Source organism: Balaenoptera borealis (assembly GCF_965194805.1).
Source record: "Balaenoptera borealis genome assembly, chromosome: 21".
Classification (NCBI taxonomy): Eukaryota; Metazoa; Chordata; class Mammalia; order Artiodactyla; family Balaenopteridae; genus Balaenoptera; species Balaenoptera borealis.
Window position 1 is genome coordinate 23866676 of NC_138880.1, and position 20696 is coordinate 23887371.

General features: G+C 41.4%; 1 long non-coding RNA gene and 1 pseudogene across 3 annotated transcripts in view; one reads left to right on the top strand and one right to left on the bottom strand.

Annotated features, from left to right (window-relative positions):
* Positions 1-1034: 1034 nt before the first annotated feature.
* LOC309619780 overlaps positions 1035-20696 on the top strand; it is a 31073-nt gene continuing 11411 nt past the window's right edge. Inside the window, exons 1-3 of one of the 2 annotated variants that reach the window (XR_014239220.1) lie at positions 1035-6954; positions 8627-13617; positions 17922-19995. This is a non-coding gene — a long non-coding RNA (uncharacterized lncRNA). The remainder of the gene's footprint in view (positions 6955-8626; positions 13618-17921; positions 19996-20696) is intronic. The other variant, XR_014239221.1, reaches the window with a different exon arrangement.
* On the bottom strand, positions 13706-17925 carry LOC309619740 (beta-citrylglutamate synthase B pseudogene; annotated as a pseudogene). The gene has a single exon. The product of its transcript is annotated as a beta-citrylglutamate synthase B pseudogene (transcript).

Here is a 20696-nt window from a genome sequence, read left to right on the forward strand (position 1 = left end):
AGTCCTAGGAATTGATTGCAATTAATTTGTGGAGTTTTTTTTAAGAAAATATATTACTATGAGCTTTGATTTTCCTTAACATTTTTTCTAGACAGTTCATATAATCATACAGGTTTTCAAATACAGCTGTTCCTTCCCCTAGAATGATTGCTCTAAACTCTTTACACTATCCAATTCTCTTGCCATGTTTGTTAATGTTCCTTTGTACACTGGACAAAGTTTATTCACTTTTTTCACAAGCTTGCTGTTGAATGCAGACAGACATCATGTTAGGCATTGAGTGAGCTGCAGCTTTGTGTCACTCTGGGTTTGGAGGCTTCAGTAGAGCTGAGGTCACTTAGCTGGGTGCCAGGACCACAAAGGGTACGTGTTTATCTGAGGTTGGAGAAGACTAGAGTTCAGAAATCCAGGTGAGCTGTATGAAAGCTAGCAAAGTGCAAATTTACCAAGGTCAGAGCAGGCAGAAGGTCAAGGATTCAGCATAAACAGAAAAGTCCACAACCACTTAAAACTCAAAAAGTTGGGAATTCCCTGGTGGTCCAGTGGTTAGGACTCCATGCGTTCACTGCTGGGGCCCAGGTTCAATCCCTGCTTGGGGAACTAAGATCCCACAACTTGTGAGATGTGGCCAAAAAAAAAAAAAAAAAAGTTTTGTCTGCTTATATGCCTGGATTTATTTTTACTGTCGAGCTGTTCAATTATTAAAACATCACAAGGGCTTCCCTGGGGGCGCAGTGGTTGAGAATCTGCCTGCCAATGCAGGGAACACGGGTTCCAGCCCTGGTCTGGGAAGATCCCACATGCCACGGAGCAACTGGGCCCGTGAGCCACAATTACTGAGCCTGCGCATCTGGAGCCTGTGCTCCGCAACAAGAGAGGCCGCGATGGTGAGAGGCCCGCGCACCGCGATGAAGAGTGGTCCCCACTTGCCGCAACTAGAGAAAGCCCTCGCACAGAAACGAAGACTCAACACAGTCATAAATAAATAAATAAAAGAATGTGAATTTCTTTAAAAAAAAAAAAAAAACAAAACATCACAAGAAGATTTTTTTAAACAGACATTTAAGTTAAATATTAACTTATATTAATTCAGGAAGTTTTATCATCTTTGTTACCCTTAATTTTACCAATCAGAATTTTTAGTATTTCCTAAGTGGGAGATATCATATCTCTCCTTGGCTTCTGTCCAATTATCCTGTCACGTCAGAGGAGCTGTAGCTGGAATCCTTGACAAGAGGTTTTCCATGGACATCTGCACACTGTCCTCTCCCTCCATGGGCTTTCTCAGAAAGGAGAGGCCTCAGATGCCCCCAGGAGCATGAGCTGCCTGTGATCACAAGATCTGGGTATCACTTACACAGGCAGGGGTGAAAATGGCGCTCAGTAGAACATGCGTCTGCCCGCCAATCCCGGTACTTGGTGGCTTTCTGCCAGCCTGAGGATGGACAAGGCATCTGAGATAAGAGAGAAAACTCTGCTTTCAAATGTGGCATGGTGTCCTGGAGACTGGGGTGGGGTGGGGGGAGGGCTATGTAGAAATGAGAGTAGGGTATTGAGCGGTTTTTTGGATTTTAGTGGCAGCTTTTAAAGAATTAGTCTCTTTTTACCAAATTGGGACTAGAGAACGGGAGCTGCTAAAGAGAAAAAGGCACAAGAAATTTAAAAAAACAAACAAAAAAAAACACTTAAGGACTTGGTGATGGTGGGGCTAATGCACTGCCTGTGTGTAGGTGTATCTCTAAAACTGCAAGGAAGTAGAACACACTGTTACTATTTGTTCATGTGGTAAACTCCGGCCTTAAACAAAGAGGAATGAATTCTGAAAATTTATTTTTTGATCATATAAGACCATACATGAATTGCTGAATTTCAGTCAAAGATTGAAGTAGACTCATTCATTTTCATTCATTGATGCATCGTTTCCAAAAGACCAAACAAAACAAATGCTATATTTCTCCACAGTTCTCGCTCGGGGTAGCTTAATTAATTAGAACGATACCTTAATTAACAAATTCTTTATAAGAAAGCGTCTTAATAGTAAAGCCCTTATTAAAGTGCACACACACATCACATGCCTTCAGAAATCATGTGTATTCATGCAAAACACTCCAACTACCAGCTCCTACTTAGCTCATGCCAAGAAAATTATGCAACTACAAAATGTGTCTTCTTTTTAACCTATTTGTTCATTGCAGAAACTGCTTACCCTTTAGTGATCAACTCCCTTGGGTATCCACTCTCCTCCTTTATCCATCAAAATAGAAATGATCTGAACCATTCACTCACCATTCATTCATTCATTCATTTCCTTTTCATCTTTCAACAAGCATTATTGCATGCCTACTCTAGACACCAAACACTGTTGGGCACTGGTGATACAAAAATCAGAAAGGTAAGAGTGCTGCCCTAGAGAAGCTCACACGGCAGGAACAGACATACTTGTGCTGCCTATAAGGGTGTTCCAAGGTGGTGAGACAAGGGTCCAAGTAGGGCTGTGGTTGTACTTCCAGGTGAGTGACTTTCAATGTGCTACCTGAGTCAGAACTTGTATTTTTATTTTAGGAATGCTTAGGACACAAAAGTTTTGTTAGAAGGATCTTAGGCATTATTACTTAAAGGAGGTGATTTCTGGGGCAGAGGAGCCCCTGAATCATCAAAAAGATGGTCAGAGGGATTTCTTCTCCCAGAAGTCCCTCCTCGCTGGAGAAGTTGGCTCAGCTGTTGCTGGCGGGAGGAGCCTGCAAGCTTTCAGCCCCTGCAGACTGTCCCCCACTCACAGAGTTGGACACCCCCTTCCTAAAGAGACCCATAACCTCTTCTCTCCCACCCAATCTTAGTACCCCCTCTTTACTTTATCCGCGACCCCAGTAAGCATTTTCAGTCTTCTGTAATACAGTCAAGCTTATTTTTATGGATGTGTAATAAAGTCTTCTGATCATAACCGTCCACCCTTCATGATTTACGGGCTTCTGATTTCACTGAACTACAGCCTCTATGAATAAAGCCAATACTCACCTGGAGTTGTCTTGACTGGTTTTCTAAGTGTTGTACATTTTGAACTGCCTTCCCCAGTATTTAGTGTTTCCTTATCCTAGAATTGCTTTTTTTTAATACTTGCTTTATTCCTGTTATTATTTAAATCAGTGTTTAATAAATGTTATCCAAGAGGCCATTTTTGCTCATCTGTACTGTTGAATAACAATATGTTGCTATTTTAATATAGGAAGTCTTTTCCCCCATATGCTTGCTTTTACCCCATGACCCTTCCTTTTTCTGTCAGGTAGACATTCTGTGTCATGGCCTCAGAAAAAGAAAACATTCAGAAAGCAAAGAAAATAAAGAGTCTATTCTTGGCATTCGAATTTCCAAAGGAAGAGAAATAATTCACGTCTACACAGGAGATTTGGTAGAATACCTGAGGGAAAGCAGAACTTCCTGCCCAGCACATCCTTCCAAAGATTACCTCAAGTTTTCCCAAACCTGCGGTGAAAGGAAGAGAGTTATTTAGAGAGAAAGCAAGGAGTGATGTGTTCGTTTGGGTCTAGAGGAGACGGGGCCCTGTACTCTCCCCAGCCCGGGGTGGCTGTGAGAAGCCAGGGAGACATGGCTGGGTGGTTGTTTAGGACACAGTCAGAGACAGCCTTGCAGAGTTCATCCAGCATGAAAGGGAGCAGGAGAACAAATCCCAGGCACCTGCAGTTTAGCCTGCTCGGGTCAAGGACCCTAGAAAAACCCATTACATTCCTCCTGCCCCTGTGTGGTGTGGGAGCACCAGAATACCATTCTGTAACCAAGGACATGAAAGTCAGCCGAGGGCAAGACCGACCTGAAGAGCCCTGTGGCTGGAAATGAGGCAAGTGTCAGGCGTGACCTTGGCGGGGCAATGACTGAAGACCAGAAGGGAATAAGGGAGAACCTGGCAGCTGATGCCAGCGCGGGGTGATCCAGACCACGTGCCCTTCCTCCCCAGCCTTAGTGCTACAGACATCCCTGGAATGTAGATGGAATCCACCGGAAAGCGGTGGAGAGAAAAAGGGGACCCAAACTGTTTCTACCACTTGGTGAAAGGGAGCCTCTTCATAGAAATTAAATTGCTTTGCACAGCTGAGTTCGTGGGGCAGTATTTGTACTTGCTATAGTATTTTCTTAATTAAAAAAAACAATATACTAAAGGCATATCACAGTTTCGGAAACCACTGTTGCTCATACTGTCAAGCACATTTCTTTAAGAAGGAGATGCAGACTTAATTGAGAGGGAGAGAGAGAGGGAGGGAGTGTTGAGAGGGAGGACCTTCAGGGCAGTTTACTCTATAAATCTCTGTGAGACTCCAACTTTTGCATTTCTATTAAATGGCTAAACTAAATAGGCACAGTAATTGACTCGTTTAACATACAAGCTCCATGATGTATTAAACATAATAGTTGTTCAATAAATGTTTTTTAAATGAGTAGGGAAATATCAAGCTTCAATTTCTAGTGCACTAGTTTGTTTTTTTTACAGTGAACCTGTATGATGTTTTATTTCTTTATTTTTATTGAAGTATAGTTGATTTACAATGTTGTGTTAATTTCTGCTGTGCAGCAGTGATTCAGTTATATATATATATATATATTCTTTTCCATTATGGTTTATCTCAGCATATTGAAGATAGTTCCCTGTCCTATACAGTAGTACCTTGTTGTTTATCCATTCTATATATAATAGTTTGCATACCCTAACCCCAAACTCTCAATCCATCCCTCCCCCATCTCCCCTCCCTCTTGGCAACCACAAGTCTGTTCTCTATGTCTGTGAGTCTGTTTCTGTTTTGTAGATAAGTTCATTTGTGTCTTATTTTAGATTCCACATATAAGTGATATCATATGGTATTTGTCTTTTTCTTTCTGTCTAGTGTACTAGTTCTTAAATTTTTCAATAATGGAGCACCTAGAACCCACCTTAACTTTTGTGTAGCACTATGAACTGTGGGTATGTAGAATTTCATCATATAAAGTAGGAGTAAATATACTAGCAGAAATATGATTGTCTCTAATGTGTGTCCGCCATGTAAAATCATAGTCACTTCAGTGGTGGATTTGTCAATTTCTCCTGTAGCTGTGACAAATTTTCCTTTATACGTTTTAAGGCTTTGTTCTTAAAGGCAAAGAAAATTTGAATTGTTATACCTTCTTGGTGAATTTAACTTTTATCATTAAGTTTTAGTCCTCTTTATCTGTAGTGATATTTGTGCCCTAAATTCTTAACCCCCTAAATGAACAGAGCAATACCTGCTTTTCTTTGGTTTGTATTTGCCTAGTTTATCTTTTTCTACTCCTTTCCTTTCAACCATTCTGTATATTTGAGGTATGTTTTCCATAAACTTTTATATCTTCTTTTCCCCTTTTTAAAAAAGTCTAAGTTGATACTCATTCTTTTAGCTGGAGAGTTTGGACCCATTTCCATTTGTTGTGACCATTGGTATTTTTAAATTTTTATTTTTAAATAATTATAGATTCACAGGAAGTTGCAAGGGAATCACTACACATTTAAAATTTTTACTTGTGCCATTTTATTTTATAATTTCTATTTGTCCTCCTTGTTTATGTCCTTGAAAGTTACCATTTACATTATTTATCTACCATGAATATCCTATGTCAACCATTATATATGTTTCTGAATTACATATTAAGGTGCTAATAACACTATAATGGTTATTAATTATTTTAGGTGGCTACTGTTTTGCCAGGTTCTGAGAATGCCAAGTTTCCTCTCTTGGTCTGTTTAGGCACTGAGTATCTCTCTGGACTGTGACGCCAGTTTATTTGCTGCTGCAGAAAACACTAACGTCAAATTAATTAGGAACTGACACAGTGGTCAAATACGTTCAGCTTGCTGTGCATAAGATGCTCTCTGGAAGAATTGCTTGAATTTCATAACATTATTCAATGTGGCCACTAGGGGGGGATCACATGTAGCTATTATACCATGTAACAGTTTGTGAAGGATGCCATAACAGAGTATCAATACCACAGACTGGGTGGTTTAAACAATAAATTAATTTTCTCACAATTCTATAGGTTAGAAATCCAAAATCAATATGTCAGCAGGTTTGGTTTCTTCCGAGGCCTCTCTTTTTGGCTTGCAGATGGCTGCCTTCTCGCTGTGTCCTGGTCACATCGCTCCTCTGTGATGGGGTTGTTCTTATGTGTATCTGTGTTCCAATCTCCTCTTCATATAAGGACACCAGTCATATTGGATTAGGGCCTACCCCAATGACCCTATTCTAACTTAATTTCCTCTTTGAAGGCTCTATCTCCAAATAGGATCACAATCTGAGGTACTGGGAGTTAGGGCTTCAAAATATGAATTTTGGAAGAATACAGTTCAGTCCATAAGACACCAATAAGAGTGAAAAGACAAACCACAAATCAGAGAGAAAAAAAAGACTTTGCCCAATTTGAAAATGGATGAAGACTTGAACAGAAACATAGCCTTCGCTAAAGGGATTATATTCATAGTTTAATAAGCACATGAAAAGGCGTTTGACATCATTACTCACCAGGGAAATGCAAATTTGGCTCAATCGTATAACATTGCCCTTTCTGTAAGTCAATTTTCAGCAATTTCATATGATTTAACCTAAAGAAAACTCCGCAGTGAGATGCCACCACACATCTCAGAAGGCTAAAATTGAAAAAGACAGACTGCCAAACGTTGGCAGGAATGCAGAACAAATGGAATCCTCAGACACTGCTTGTGGAAATGTAAAACGACACAGCCACTTTGGAAAAATATTTGATCGTACCCGCTAACGCTACGCATGCGCTAACTCCACCGACCACCATTCCGCTGAGAAACAAAAGAAAATACAAAAGACGTCGCAGGGAAATGCTAACAGAATGGCCTGGTAAAGAGAAGATCTGTTTAACTATTCTAACCTTCTTCGTCCGAAAAGCTGGGTACAGAGGGACACAGTAAGTCCCCAGAGTTTGTTCTGAGAAAGCAGAGACGGCTAGGATGGCGGTAGAAAGCGTTTCCGAGCAGCACCTGGTACAGTACTCGGTCCACATAGGCTGATTTACCCAGAGAGCAGCGGGGTTATTTGCTTAATGTAGAAAGAACGGAGCTGTCTTTAGATTAACCCCTTTCTTGCAGTTACCCTCTCTTGCTAGGCCTTTTTCTGGAGTTCGGGCAACCCCGCTATCCCTGCGTTTGGAGGCGCCTCAAGCGCGGTCCCCCAAACCGGGCCACCAACCCCGAGGCGCAGGGGCGCGACCAGGTCCCTGCGCCGGGAGGGCCAGGCTGGCGCCCGCTCTGCTGTCCGCTCCCCCGTGCCTCCGGGGGAAGTCGGGCCTGGGGGCGGCGGACACACAGCCCTGGGTGCGGTGGGTCGGCCTCCTGCGTTCATCCCTCCTCTCAGCCCCAGGGCTCTGCCCCGGGCTTCTGGAGAAGTGAGGCGGAACGGGGTGCTGGGGGCTGGGCCCGTTGCCGTGGCAACCCGCACCCGGCGGCTAGCAGAGCCCAGGGCGCCGAGCCCAGCGCCTCTCGGCTCCTCCGGAACAGGAGAGCGGAGTCCGGGGGAAAAGCAGCCGAGCCGCGCGGCTGCGGGGACGCGGCCAGGGTGTGGACTAGGGGCACGGCGGGGGCCGAAGAGAGGCTGGAAGGAAGCCGGGTGGGATCAGCGCCCCCTGCGTTCTCGGTGCCTGGTTTGCAGCCCAAGCCGCCCAGCGCGCCTGGACTCTCGGCGGCGCCTCTCGGCCTCTGAGGGAGCCCGGGTCAACCTGGAACCGCGGGCCCGGGATGCGCGCGCCCCCTCCCGCCCCCATAGTCCCGCCGCGACGCCCGGCCCGGACCCTGCGCAGCCACCGACCTGGAGAGACGGTGCCCGGAGAGCCCCGCAGTGGCCCCAGCCCTCCGCGGGCTGACCCCCAGTGGCCCCGGCCCACAGGTGCGGGCGTGCGACATCCTGGGGTCAACGCCGCCAAGCTTCCGCGGTCCCTCCGGGGCGGGTCGTCCTGCATCCGTGAGACACCGACACATCACGAACGGCATCACGAACTCTCTAAATCCAGCTCCCTACCGGCCCCTCACCCATCCCCAGAGGTTCTTTTATTCGGTTTTCGAGTCTAGGGCCCTGCAGGACACCGATCTCCCACAAACTTAATTTAGCCATGACTTTGTGCTGCGCACCGTACTTGTCTCTTAATCCATCATCGCGTTTAATTCTTTCAGAAAACCCAGGTAGGCGGTGCTACCTCTGTTTTGAGACTAAGTTGCTCGAGTCTGGGAAGAGGCCCTTGCCCTGTGTGACCTCTCCAGGCCAGGGCAGAAATGTAAAGCACCTCCAGCCGTGGCCTGGTCTCAGCCTCCACAAGAGTGTAGCTGTTAAAAGCCCCGTCGTTCATCCTCAGGGTGAATTTCGTTCAATTCAGCAACTGGGATCTAGCAGAAGCCTGTCTTTGTAGGTGGCTCTCTCCTTACCCTGCAAGAGGGGACTGGAAACAATCTATTTAAGCTCCTTTCAAACCAGAGATATAATGCATCAGTCATCTATAGCATCACACTTTATTGACATATAATAACCAACTTTTAATAACACTTTATCATTGTAAAGATCTCTCCCTTACTTTTTTTTTTTGGCCACAGCTCAGCATGTGGGATCTTAGTTCCCCAACCAGGGATCCAGCGGGCGCCCTCCTGCAGTGGAAGCTTGGAGTCTTCACCGCTGGAATGCCAGGGAAGTCCTCTCTCCCTTACTTTATTACAGTTCATGTCATAATCACAAGTTGCTCCATGAAGCAGGTGATTCTCTTTGTTTTACATGGATGTAAACTGAAGCCCAGAGAGGGTCAGCAGCTTTGCCCAAGGTCACACACCTATAAGGCAGTTGGTTCCTTATTTAATGCCCCCCATATCTGCAGTTCCTATAAAGTATCACACATTTCAGCCATCACAATGTACACAAATACTATTCCACCTATTCTACATGCAAATTTTTCAGGTGCAGAAGTTAAAGAAGTTTAGGACTTAGAAAACAAGAGATTTTGTTGTAAGGAAGTTATTTTCCTTTTGTGTAGTTTGAAATATCCATCAAAATATTTCATAGTTCCATTATAAAAGTGATGGATATAATTTAGAGGGAATAGCTCATCAAAACCTATCTACCAAGTGTCACTTTTGAAATCACTTCCAGAAACAATCCTTTCTCGATTTCTGGAACAATGTCATATGTATATGTTGAACCATATGAAAATGATGGTATTTGACTGATTTTGGCCTACAAAACCGTAATTTCATATGGCTTAACTTATTGCGATATTAGTTATTTTATTTTACAGTCTTGGCCAGTTTTGGCCTGCATCTTTCTTCCTTTTGGGGTGTGGGGAAATCACTCTGACTGGTCTAAGAATACTTTTGTGAAGGGAGCCCTGGGTACTGTAAGAATCCTTTTCCTTCTGTGCCTCTCCTTTCCAAGAGCTGCATGTGACTGTCATCTTAGCAGGAAGCTCATGTTGGTTACACATGGTCACAGGCACATGATGCCCTCACAGAGGTCATACTCAGTACTTGCTACAGTAATAGAACTGTCTTCCAGATGGAGTTTGTTTACATATTTTATATTCAGAACTAACAAAATAAATTTTGCAGGTGAATTTACCTTGTGTTTTTCTCTCTAAGCAAAGAAGTGGAAGTTAAAAAAAACGATTTTCTCATTCAGTCCCACAACGGTGTTAATAATGACTTAGCTGCTAAAGCATAAAAATGCCCTTCTGCTTCTCAGGGTACAGTTTAGTATTTGAATTGTGTCTCCACCTCCTGGTAGCTTGGGACCTTGAAGAAATTACTTAAATTTGCTGCATTTCAGTTTCTTTACCTGTAACATTTGAGACACTGAAGCACCTGTCATGATTGGTGTGTGTGTGTGTGTGATGAATATGTGTGTGTGTGTGTGTGATGAATGTGTGTGAGATGCAGGCTCTGGTTAAAGGTCAGCTCCTTCCTTCCTCTTCCCTTCCATGTCTCTCCGACATGTGTGGCGAATCCCACCCATATCTTACTCAGTGTGCATATAGTCCATCTGTGAGTGAAAACCTCAGTGGTTAGTAAGAAGTGCTTTCATTACACAAATAAGATAGGACAGGTATGATCTTTATTTTTCTGATGGGGAAACTGGGAACAGAGATGGTAAATAATTTGCATAAGAATAAAAAAAGAAAAACATATAAAACACTAATCTTGTTCAGAAATGCAGTAACAGTAACAGATGCACCAAATATTTATTACTGGTTCAGTGACACAGCATCTAGTGGGTTCTATAAAGCAGATACAAACAATGTGCCTGTATTTGTACAGTTAACTACTTCAGATGCCTTGTGGTTAAGAAGTTTCAACTATGTTCTAAATGACTGACTAATAGGAGGTAGAACAAACGTGAAGTTTAGTATTTCCTTTTTACTCAACAGTGGAAAAAGCAATAGGGGAAAGTGAGAAGGGAACTAATATTTTGGTTGAGAACTTAGACTGTGTACCAGAACTTGTGCCAAGTTACACATGTCACATCTTTTAAATTTTATAAATCTGTTAGGTAGGCATCTCCATTTTACAGATGACAAACCTGAGGCTCAGAGAAGGTAAATAACTTGCCTCAAATCATTCAGTCAATAAGAAGTAGAATTAGATTCAAACTCATATCCCGCCACTCCTAGACATTGCTGGAGAAAGTACCAATTTATAGACTTTTGGAAGGAAATGTTATCAAGAGGCTTAAATATTCAGTCTCTCTGACTCAGTTATTCTACTAATGTAAAGTTATCCTAAGAAAATAGTTTGAAATACAGAGAACAGCTTATTGAATAAAATTCTTCATTAGAGAGTTATTCATAACAGGTAGAACCTGAAATGAACCTAGTAACCAATACTGGGGAAATGGCTAAGGAAACAGTAAACTGTGGAGCTTCCATGTGATGGAATATTACACAGCTGGTAAAATAATCCTTCCCCCAAAGTTTGTAAAACCGTGAGAAAATGTTCATGTAATAAGGTTAGGTGAAAAGAACAAGATGTTAGGATATATTTTTATCTATTATATCAATTATAATAATGAATTGATGATAGTTATTAGTAATGAATTGTGATAATATACATAATAATCTCAACCATTAAAAAATATGCACAGAAAAAGAACAGGAATGCTAAACACCAAAATGTTAGCATCAATTATCTCTGGGCAATGAAATTACATTTATTACTTTTCTTATTTTAATCTTTTATTAAAATTAGTTTTATTAAAATGAATTTTTACCAAAAATTTAACATTTTTTCTGTAAGCAGATAAACTATTAAAAAACAAACAATTGTGTCTGTCTGATTCTGAAGTCCGTGTTTTCTCATCCACGCTGCATTCACTAGTGAGGTCTTGGCTCCTAATTTTATCTTCCTTGTCAGTTCCTTGGCTGTCCAGGTCCCTGTCATTGTCACAAGGGATCCGAGCAGGTGACTTGAGTGTGAACATACCCATCCAGATAGGTAATAACAGGGAGGGTGGTCCAGGGGTAAGGAGCCTTCTGGCCTCTGCTCTCACTCCTCCCTTCTCTTTTCTGACCCCAGCGCCCAGCGTGGTACCTGGCATATGGCGGACCCTCAGTGAATGCTGGTTGAACGGATGAATCCTAGCCTTACTTTGTAATATTCTCTCAGCTTTTGCCCCTGTGTTACATTCAGCTTCGAGCTCTTGTCAGCTCTAGTCTAGTTCCAACATAGTGTTCATGAAGGCCATTTGTTGAGGGCCTGTTAATGGCCACACTCTGTCCTAGGCTCTTTATACAATGTACCATTTACTTCTTAACAACCCTATGAGGTGAGTGTTATTTCTTCCGTTTCATAAGCGAAGAGACTGAGACTCAGAGAGAGAGAATTAGAAGTTACAAACTGCAGAGTCAGGACAGAGATTCAGAGCCTACTCAGCGTCAAACTCCAGGGCTTGTGCTATTCAACCACCATGTTGGTACCGATTCTTCATATGTTGCATTTCTGATCATGACTTCAAGCCAAAAATGATTCACATATATATATATTGGATATCAGGAAGGGCAGAATGAACCAACTAACAAGCCAAAGGTTTATTAGTCACCCTCTAAGGGCAAGGCAGGAACAGTTAGTTGTACTTCTCCATAATTATGTATGTAAAGGTATATGTGGTCCCGCATACAGTGATAATATGTTTTTTTCAAGCCCCAAATCAGGACACATGGTCTGCCAAAGAATTTTTTTTTAATATTTACTTATTTATTTATTTATTTGCTTGCACCGGGCCTTAATTGCAGCAGGCAGACTTCTTTAGTTGCAGCAGGCAGGCTCCTTAGTTGTGGCATGCAAACTCCTTTTTTTTTTTTTTAAGCAGTTAGAATATTTCTTTAAAAACAATTTTAAAAATGCAAAACATTAAGGAATTTAAAACACCACATTTTCGTTAACATAGAAAGAATTTTCCCTAGAGTTAGGCAGCCACCCCAAAACAGCATGGCAAAAGGGCATTGGTATAAAGGAAATAAAATACCGCACAAAAATCCAAAACAAAACTAAAAACATTTCAAATTCAACCCGGAAGACTAGAAGATTCCAACAACAGATTTCTGGCCACTACTGAAACATTCCAAAATCCAAGCTTCAAAGGCACCTAAATGTATCTTAAATGAAATTTTTTTTAATTAATTAATTTATTTATATTTATTTTTGGCTGTGTTGGGTCTTTGTTTCTGTGTGAGGGCTTTCTCCAGTTGCAGCAGGCGGGGGCCACTCTTCATCGCGGTGCGCGGGCCTCTCACTGTCGCGGCCTCTCTTGTTGCGGAGCACAAGCTCCAGATGCGCAGGCTCAGTAGTTGTGGCACACGGGCCTAGCTGCTCCGCGGCAACTGGGATCTTCCCAGACCAGGGCTCGAATCCGTGTCCCCTGCATTAGCAGGCAGATTCTCAACCACTGCGCCACCAGGGAAGCCCCAGAAGAGATGATCTTGAAAGTCAATTACTTCTTTAAACGCCTTCGATACCTTTTCAAAAGTCTCATAAAGCGCTTGATGAAAGCAAATCTCTTGATGGATTTTTCTAATGTTCCAGGGTATTTTCTTATTTGATAGCATATAGAGAAATATTTCAGAGTTCAGTGGAGTTAAAGCCAGCAGAAATGACCAATCAAAAGAAAATAACTATTAAAAATTTTAAATGGAATAGTTCGTATTTGTGTGTTTGTGTATATACATAGTCCGCTTTTCATCATGGGTGACATAAAAACAATATCAGAAAGAATTACTTCTAAATACAATTCAGAATTACAATTTTAACAATGTACAATAGTTTTACAATAATTCAGATTTTTGCATGATAAAATAACAGCTATGCATATTTGATAAATACACATTTTTACCTCTCATAATAGCAATAAAGATTTTAAGAAAGTTACTAAACAATATGAAAATATATTTAACTTTCACTTAATATCTGGGCTGTTTTATTTGGGTTCTTCCAATATCGTTTGCTCATATTCTTTATCTTACTTTTTGAGGGAATTCAAGAGGATATTCATGTTTTTAAACTCTAAGATGTCCATTCCTGTCCATTCAGTACGATCCAGAAATAGTTTGGTAAGGCTATGTTTTAACATAGTGTGTATGCACAAAAGATGGATAGTGAGTAAAACTAACAGTGAAATAATCTCAGATATTTCTTCTAATGTACTTGGTTAATTTGATAATTTTTTTAAAAGGCTACCTACATTTTTCCTGGTGCCTTATCCCACCCAACAGAAACCTTGAGTTTTTCATCAAATAGAGAGGGTGTTCTATTTGTGTTTTAAAATTCACTAAGCTGTATACATGTGATATGTAACTATTCAAAGTATATGTATCATAATCTCTGTGGCAACCACATGGTCTCTACACACTTATGAATGATGATTTAATTAAGCGATTCCTTCTCCCTTGTTTATTTCTCTATCCTGAATAGTGTGCATCTTCCAAAGTATGGTCATTTAGTAAAAGAAGTACCAAGTGAGCCAGAGGTACTTATATATTCCACAATATGTCACACAATAACCCTGTACAAGTCAAATTCTTTTAGATGAGATGAGAATATCCTAAAATAAATTAGAAACTCCTCTTATGTATCTTTTTCTAAGGTGAAATGAGACACTGCACAGATCAGAGGTACTATTCTATTTGTCAACAATCAACCTTTCACTCCATTTTAATATTATTTAATTCTATGGAAAAAACAAGTTTTATTGCATTCCTTTTTTAAAATGGGGGGAAAACTGTGCAAGTAAGCATGATCAAACGTCTGTTAGAGCTGGTTAATACTGATCTTATTGCCTCAAAGTCTCTCTAGTAGGGTCCAAGAAATTATGTTTAAGGTCCATCTGAAGGAAAAAAGCGCTGGAGAGGCAAGAAGGGACTTGGGTAAAAAGCTTCAGAGGATTGTAGGGAGATGGAACTTGCTGCTTAAAAAAATTACGTTGAGCCCTGGAGCATCTCCATTTCTTAACACACCTTCCAAACCATTCATTGCGATAGTTTTACCCATGTTTAAAGGCTCATATTATATGCAGTTTGGGGGCTTTTATAAATTCAGAAATAAAGTAATATAAAGAGTAGAATATTGAAGGCTTCAGAGTAGGGCTATAAAAGACTCAATACTGCTAAATAAGTCCCCAAACAAAAATGTTCAGTCCACCCCGCCCCAAAACCTATGTGTAATAGGAGAAAATGCACAGCAAGAAGCAGAGGAAAAGCATGTAGCGTGGAATAAATCACACACTGAACAGTCTAGAACCAAAGAAAAAAAAGCAAACAACGTACATATACACAAAAGCCTAAGAAGCAGCTATTCTCCTCATGTCTTTAGGTGAGTACCTCTACCCAGTAGATTATAGTTATGAAAACAACTCAGTTGTTTTTTCTTTTTAAAGTAAAAAACTGTTTCCCATCATGCTCCATTTTCTAGAATCTTTTTGATTGGTTGGTGTAAACAAAAAGCAAAGCACATAAACATGCAAGCGTGCATGCGCGTGCACACACGCACGCGCACACACACACACCCACCTAAAATGTGAAAAATGCAGATATATAACTCTGGTATTAGAAATCACTTCAACTTTATACTTAGGAACTTATAGACCCTTGACTCCCCCCCCAAAATATTTTTCCTTGTCCTTATTCTTTAAATGCCCAACCACCAAAAGAAAAAAGGAAAAAAATAAAAGGCTTTAAATGCACATGTTTCAAGTCAGTGTCTTGTTAACAAAAAAGGTAGCATTTTCTTCACTTTGCATTGTTAAAGAGGCAGGCATAAATCAGGGAATGTTAAGACTAGCATGTATTAAAAAAAAAAAAGCAATATAAACAGAGCATATATCTTTCAAAAAAGGCTAAAACACTAACAGATACAAGTCAATGCACATATTTTTAACTAGTGCAATTGTGTCTACAATGGAGTAAATGTTATTTTGTGTGCCAGACATTGCAATACTGTTCATCTCCCTTTTATCATGCAAACATGCCAACTTTATCATTAAAAAAACCTTTATTGGGTCACATTCATGTTGCCCTCCTACCCAAATTAAGGGGGAAAAAGTCAATAAAAGAGCTCCTCACGATTTCCTAACTATGAACATAAAGCTCCTAGATAAGAGCGTATGGGCTGAATTTTCAGATTTGTATTAAAAAAATTATAATTTAGGTAGATGTCTTCCTCACGGATTACAACACAATGTGAAGTTACACTACTCTGAAATTTATACCAGCTGTACAAAAACGAAAGCAAGAGACCATGAAAAAATTATGTTCTTCGTGGCCTGAGAGCCTACACATTTTTGAGTAATTTAAAAGGGTAACTGTGAGAGCCTGACATTTTTCTGTATCTCACCTCTTCTGCCTCTATCTGTAGGATTTGTAAATCAAAGTCAGTAACATCTTAGTAGCAAAGGTCTCGTCTGTCTCCCCCTCCTTCCCTCCTAACTAATCCTACTCAATTTTCTCTCATCTTCCTGAGCATTTTCCATGAACAGCATTGCAATTTGGTTTAAAAAAAAAAAAAAAGGAAAGAAGAAAAAGAAAGTTTTACAAGGGTTTTGTTGGTTAATTATTTACTGGTGGAATCACTCCACCAGGAGTTTGATTTCATTGGCTAGCAGTTGGTTCATGTTGGATAGGCCCCCTGGGAGCTTGGTGAGCAGCTCTCGCTCCGTGGTTTCAGGGTCGCTGTCAACAGAGCTGGAACTTGCGCTCATGTTGTCGACAGCAGTGTTGGCTGGGGGACCCAGCTCCTGCTCACTAGTCTCACTGGCCATGGACACCGCGGAGAGCAGGGACACACGCCAGGTGAGCCGGCCAGAGGGCAGAAGGGAGGCGGCATAGTCCGCCATGATACCAGCTACATCCAGATTACAAGCCTTATCAAAGGCTATGAAACCTAAATTTGCATTGGCCTCTCAGACGCAGAAGGAGCTGTTGTCTTTCATCAACAGGTCAATGCCACACACATCCATTCCCAGGATATTAGACACCTGGATAGCTAGCTGTTTCCCTTGTTCACTCAAGGAGCACATCATCCGTACACCACCTAGTGAGCAGTTGCTTTGCATCCCCCCATCTGTTGAACAGCGTAACATGGTGCCAACCGCACGGCCTCCCACAACAATGACACGTACATCCCTTCCATGAGACTCTTTAACATACTTCTGAAACAGGTATGGAGCTTCATGGCGAATAAGATGGCTTAGATCAGCCAAATGGTGCTTATCGCGAGCCAAGAAAACTGCTTTGCCTTTATGACCCCGTGTATTCTTCACTACCATTTGGAACTCCAGTACTTCAGCTTCATCAATCATTTTAGCAAAATTTTCATGACCACCATAAGAGAAAGTATCTGGCAGAGGAACACCATGACCTGCCAACTCTTGAAACTTCCATAACTTATTACCACAGTTCAGGATGGCTTGAGGTCGGTTCACCAACCTGCATCCCATCTTCTCTAGATGGCGCAAAACAGTAATGTCACTATCACTTTGCACCCAAGGGGTTGGTACTCTCGCTACCACCACCTGAGGGTAAGCAGTAATTAGTTCTCCTTTGGTACGAAGACCCAGGTTTCCTTGCTCAGTTGTTAGCACCACCTCATGCATCACCACAGCCCTAAAGTCCAGTTCCTCCTCACAACATTTGGCCTTTAACGCTCGTAAGATCTCTTTTTGAGGATAGTCTTCCCTGATTCAACGATCTGTCAAAAACCACAACTTGGCGGCCACAGAGCTACACATCTTGATCTGCCTGTTCTTCCTTTTCTGGGATTACTTCCTCCTGAATATAGACTCTTTCTAGGAATGTAGGAGCTCTCACAGAGTCTGAAATCTGTAGTGCAGGCTGGCAGGAAGGGCAGGCGAGAACTCTAGGGCCAAAGCTTCAGTCCTCTGCTGAAAAATCTCCTGGGCATGCAAACTCTTAGTTGCAGCATGCATGTGGGATCTAGTTCCCGACCGGGGATCAAACCCGGGTCCCCTGCATTGGGAGCTCGGAGTCTTAACCACTGCGCCACCAGGGAAATCCCTGCCAAAGAATTTTTAAAGAATTATTCATTTTTTACATGGAAAGAATAGATGAATCCATTATGTATATGTATATGTGTGTATGCATATATGTATATACATATACACATAAATAAATATATTTCATGAACACAGAAATAAATAAATGTCTGGTAGGACTTGTGAAAATTTCTGAGGTTGAGTCTGGGCTTAACAGAAATAATTCTGTGATTAATAGAGTTGCTGGTATGGGCCCAGGAGGCGAAATCTGTGGCCCACATGGCTCACATTTGCCATCTCAAGATCATGTACTTGTCAGTTTTATAAAACTTATATGTTACATCACATGTATCATTTCTACTAATGCAGGTATGATGAGAACAGAATAGGTGTTCTCAAAAGAGATGGAACTCAAAAAATTGGGGATTGAAGATCACAATGCATCATCCAAAAACACCAGCAGAGGAAGAAAGCTACCTATGTTGATTATTTGACACTGTAAAGTATCATATAATAAAAGTCACCTTTTTAAAAAAATTTATTTTATTTATTTATTTTTGGCTGCGTTGGGTTTTTGTTGCTGTGCATGGGCTTTCTCTAGTTGCGGTGAGCGGGGTCTACTCTTCATTGTGGTGCACAGGCTTCTCATCGCGGTGGCTTCTCTTTGTTGCAGAGCATGGGCTCTAGGCGCACGGGGTTCAGTAGTTGCAGCACGTGGGCTCAGTAGTTGTGGCTCGTGGGCTCTAGAGAGCAGGCTCAGTAGTTGTGGCGCACGGGCTTAGTTGCTCCACAGCATGTGGGATCTTCCCGGACCAGGGCTCGAACCTGTGTCCCCTGCATTGGCAAGTGGATTCTTAACCACTGTGCCACCAGGGAAGTCCAAAAGTCACTTTTCTTAGTAGAACAAAACCAGAACTTCCAAGGTGAAGAGTGGAAAGAGACTCTCCTTGATTGAGTCAGAGACTCTGTTCCTGAGACGCACTTTTGCATCGAAGTCTCATTAATTCTTGCTGCTGCCACTGTGCCCTCCACAAGAACTGCTCTCCCCAGCTGTGGCCTAAAGTCCCCCTATGATTCTCTGAGGCACAGCTGACACAAAGCTGATGGTTCAAAAAGACTTTACCAAAGGTCGATGGATTACAAAAGAGAAATAAAAAGATATACCATAATTTGAGTACTCCTAATCAGATAGAGCTTATCTCCGGAGTTCATAGGCCCCATCCTTCCTTACATGGAATTCTGCAGAAATGGAAAGGCCTCTCCTGGGTCCTTTCTACTGATTTCTAGCCTACCCCCAATGAGGGCAGAAATTAGCTTAATATACACCATTTGGGAGTGCCCCGACACCTAACCCAATGGAGAGCACCTGAGTTCCCCATTCTGCCACAGATCTGGATTCTTATGTGATGACATGCATTTCCCTTCAGGACTGACTCTGGGGGTGATCATGCCAGGGCAGTCCTACCTCAACCTAGTAATGCAGGAGCCACCAAATACACAGGACAAAAGGTAAAAGTTCATGGTAACAAGGCGGGGGTCATTTGCAAATTGAAGTTAGTCTAGAAACTAAGTAGGAAAGATACCAGGAGCTTTGGTTTATATACAAAATAATTATCAGGACATAGGTTAAATAAGAAGAAATGGCAGTATTCTGATTTAAGAAGTAGTCTTCTAATTTTTACTTGTACATTCAATTGAGTTTAATTTAATCTTTGTGTTATTTTTCATCGGTCTTTCTTGGATTTCAGATAGAGTAACCACCATCCTGGTTTACCTAGGACTGAGAAGTTCCTAAACTCAGGACTTTCTGTGCTAAAAGCAACAGTGCTGGTCGAACCAGGACAGCTGTCACTCTGATTACAGCCCTGACTGAGAACCTACTTAAACTATGAACTCTCTTCCAAGGAAGAGGCAAATACATTTGATATTTTGTGTAAAGTTTCATGAACTACCTGAAACCCACTTGTGAAGCCCCAGACGTTCATGGAGCCTGGGTTAAGAAATCCAGACTTATATAAATACATTTTGGATTTTTATGTAAACTTATTTAAATCTTTATTTCCTGAAGTAAAATCATACTTTATGCAAAGGGTCAAATCCAATTACCTTTTTGAGATTTTATATTATTTTATTTTATTTATTTATTTATTTTTGGCCACGTGGCATGTGGGATCTTAGTTCCCCAGCCAGGGATTGAACCCAGGCCCACTACAGTGGAAGTGCAGAGTCCTAACCACTGGACCACCGGGGAACCCCTAGATTTTATATAATTTTAAATCAAGATTTACTTTGGTGTTTTTCCTTTTCAGTCATATCTAGAGACCGTGTTGGAAAATATCAAGAATAGAGGAAGAACAAGAAGATTTACCTGATGTTGAGAAGTGGCTGGAAGGATTCAGAAACTTGAGAGAAGAATTTGAAAAATATGACCCAGAAAAAATAGGTAAGGTAAATGTGTTTTAAGAATCATACTAGGCCCACATTTAATTATTTTGTACTTAAGAATAGTTCAGATTAAAAATAATACATATTCACTGTGGAAAAATTAGAACCTACAGGAAAGTACGACCAAGAAAATATACATCACCTAATAATTCCATTACTTGGTGACCATCACCATTATCATATTGGTATATTTCTTTCTTTTAAAAAAAAAAAATTTTATTTATTTATTTTTGGCTGTGTTGGGTCTTCGTTGCTGTGCGTGGGCTTTAGTTGCGGCGAGCGGGGGCTACTCTTCATTGCGGTGCGTAGGCTGCTTACTGCGGTGGCTTCTCTTGTTGCAGAGCACGGGCTCTAGGCACGCAGGCTTCAGTAGTTGTGGCACGCGGGCTCAGTAGTTGTGGCGCATGGGCTTAGTTGCTCTGCAGCATGTGGGCTCTTCCAGGACCAGGACTCGAACCCGTGTCCCCGGCATTGGCAGGCGGATTCTTAACCACTGCTGCAACAGGGAAGTCCCCATGTTGGTATATTTCTATCAAGTCCTTTAAAAAGTAAACAAATAAATAAAACAAAAATTAGGGTCAGCCCCAATTACTTTTATTTGTGAACACAGTTACTATTACATTGTGAATATTTCAACAAACCATTAACTAGAATTTTCACATGAATTTTAGTCTGCTCAAGATTTTATCAAATGACATA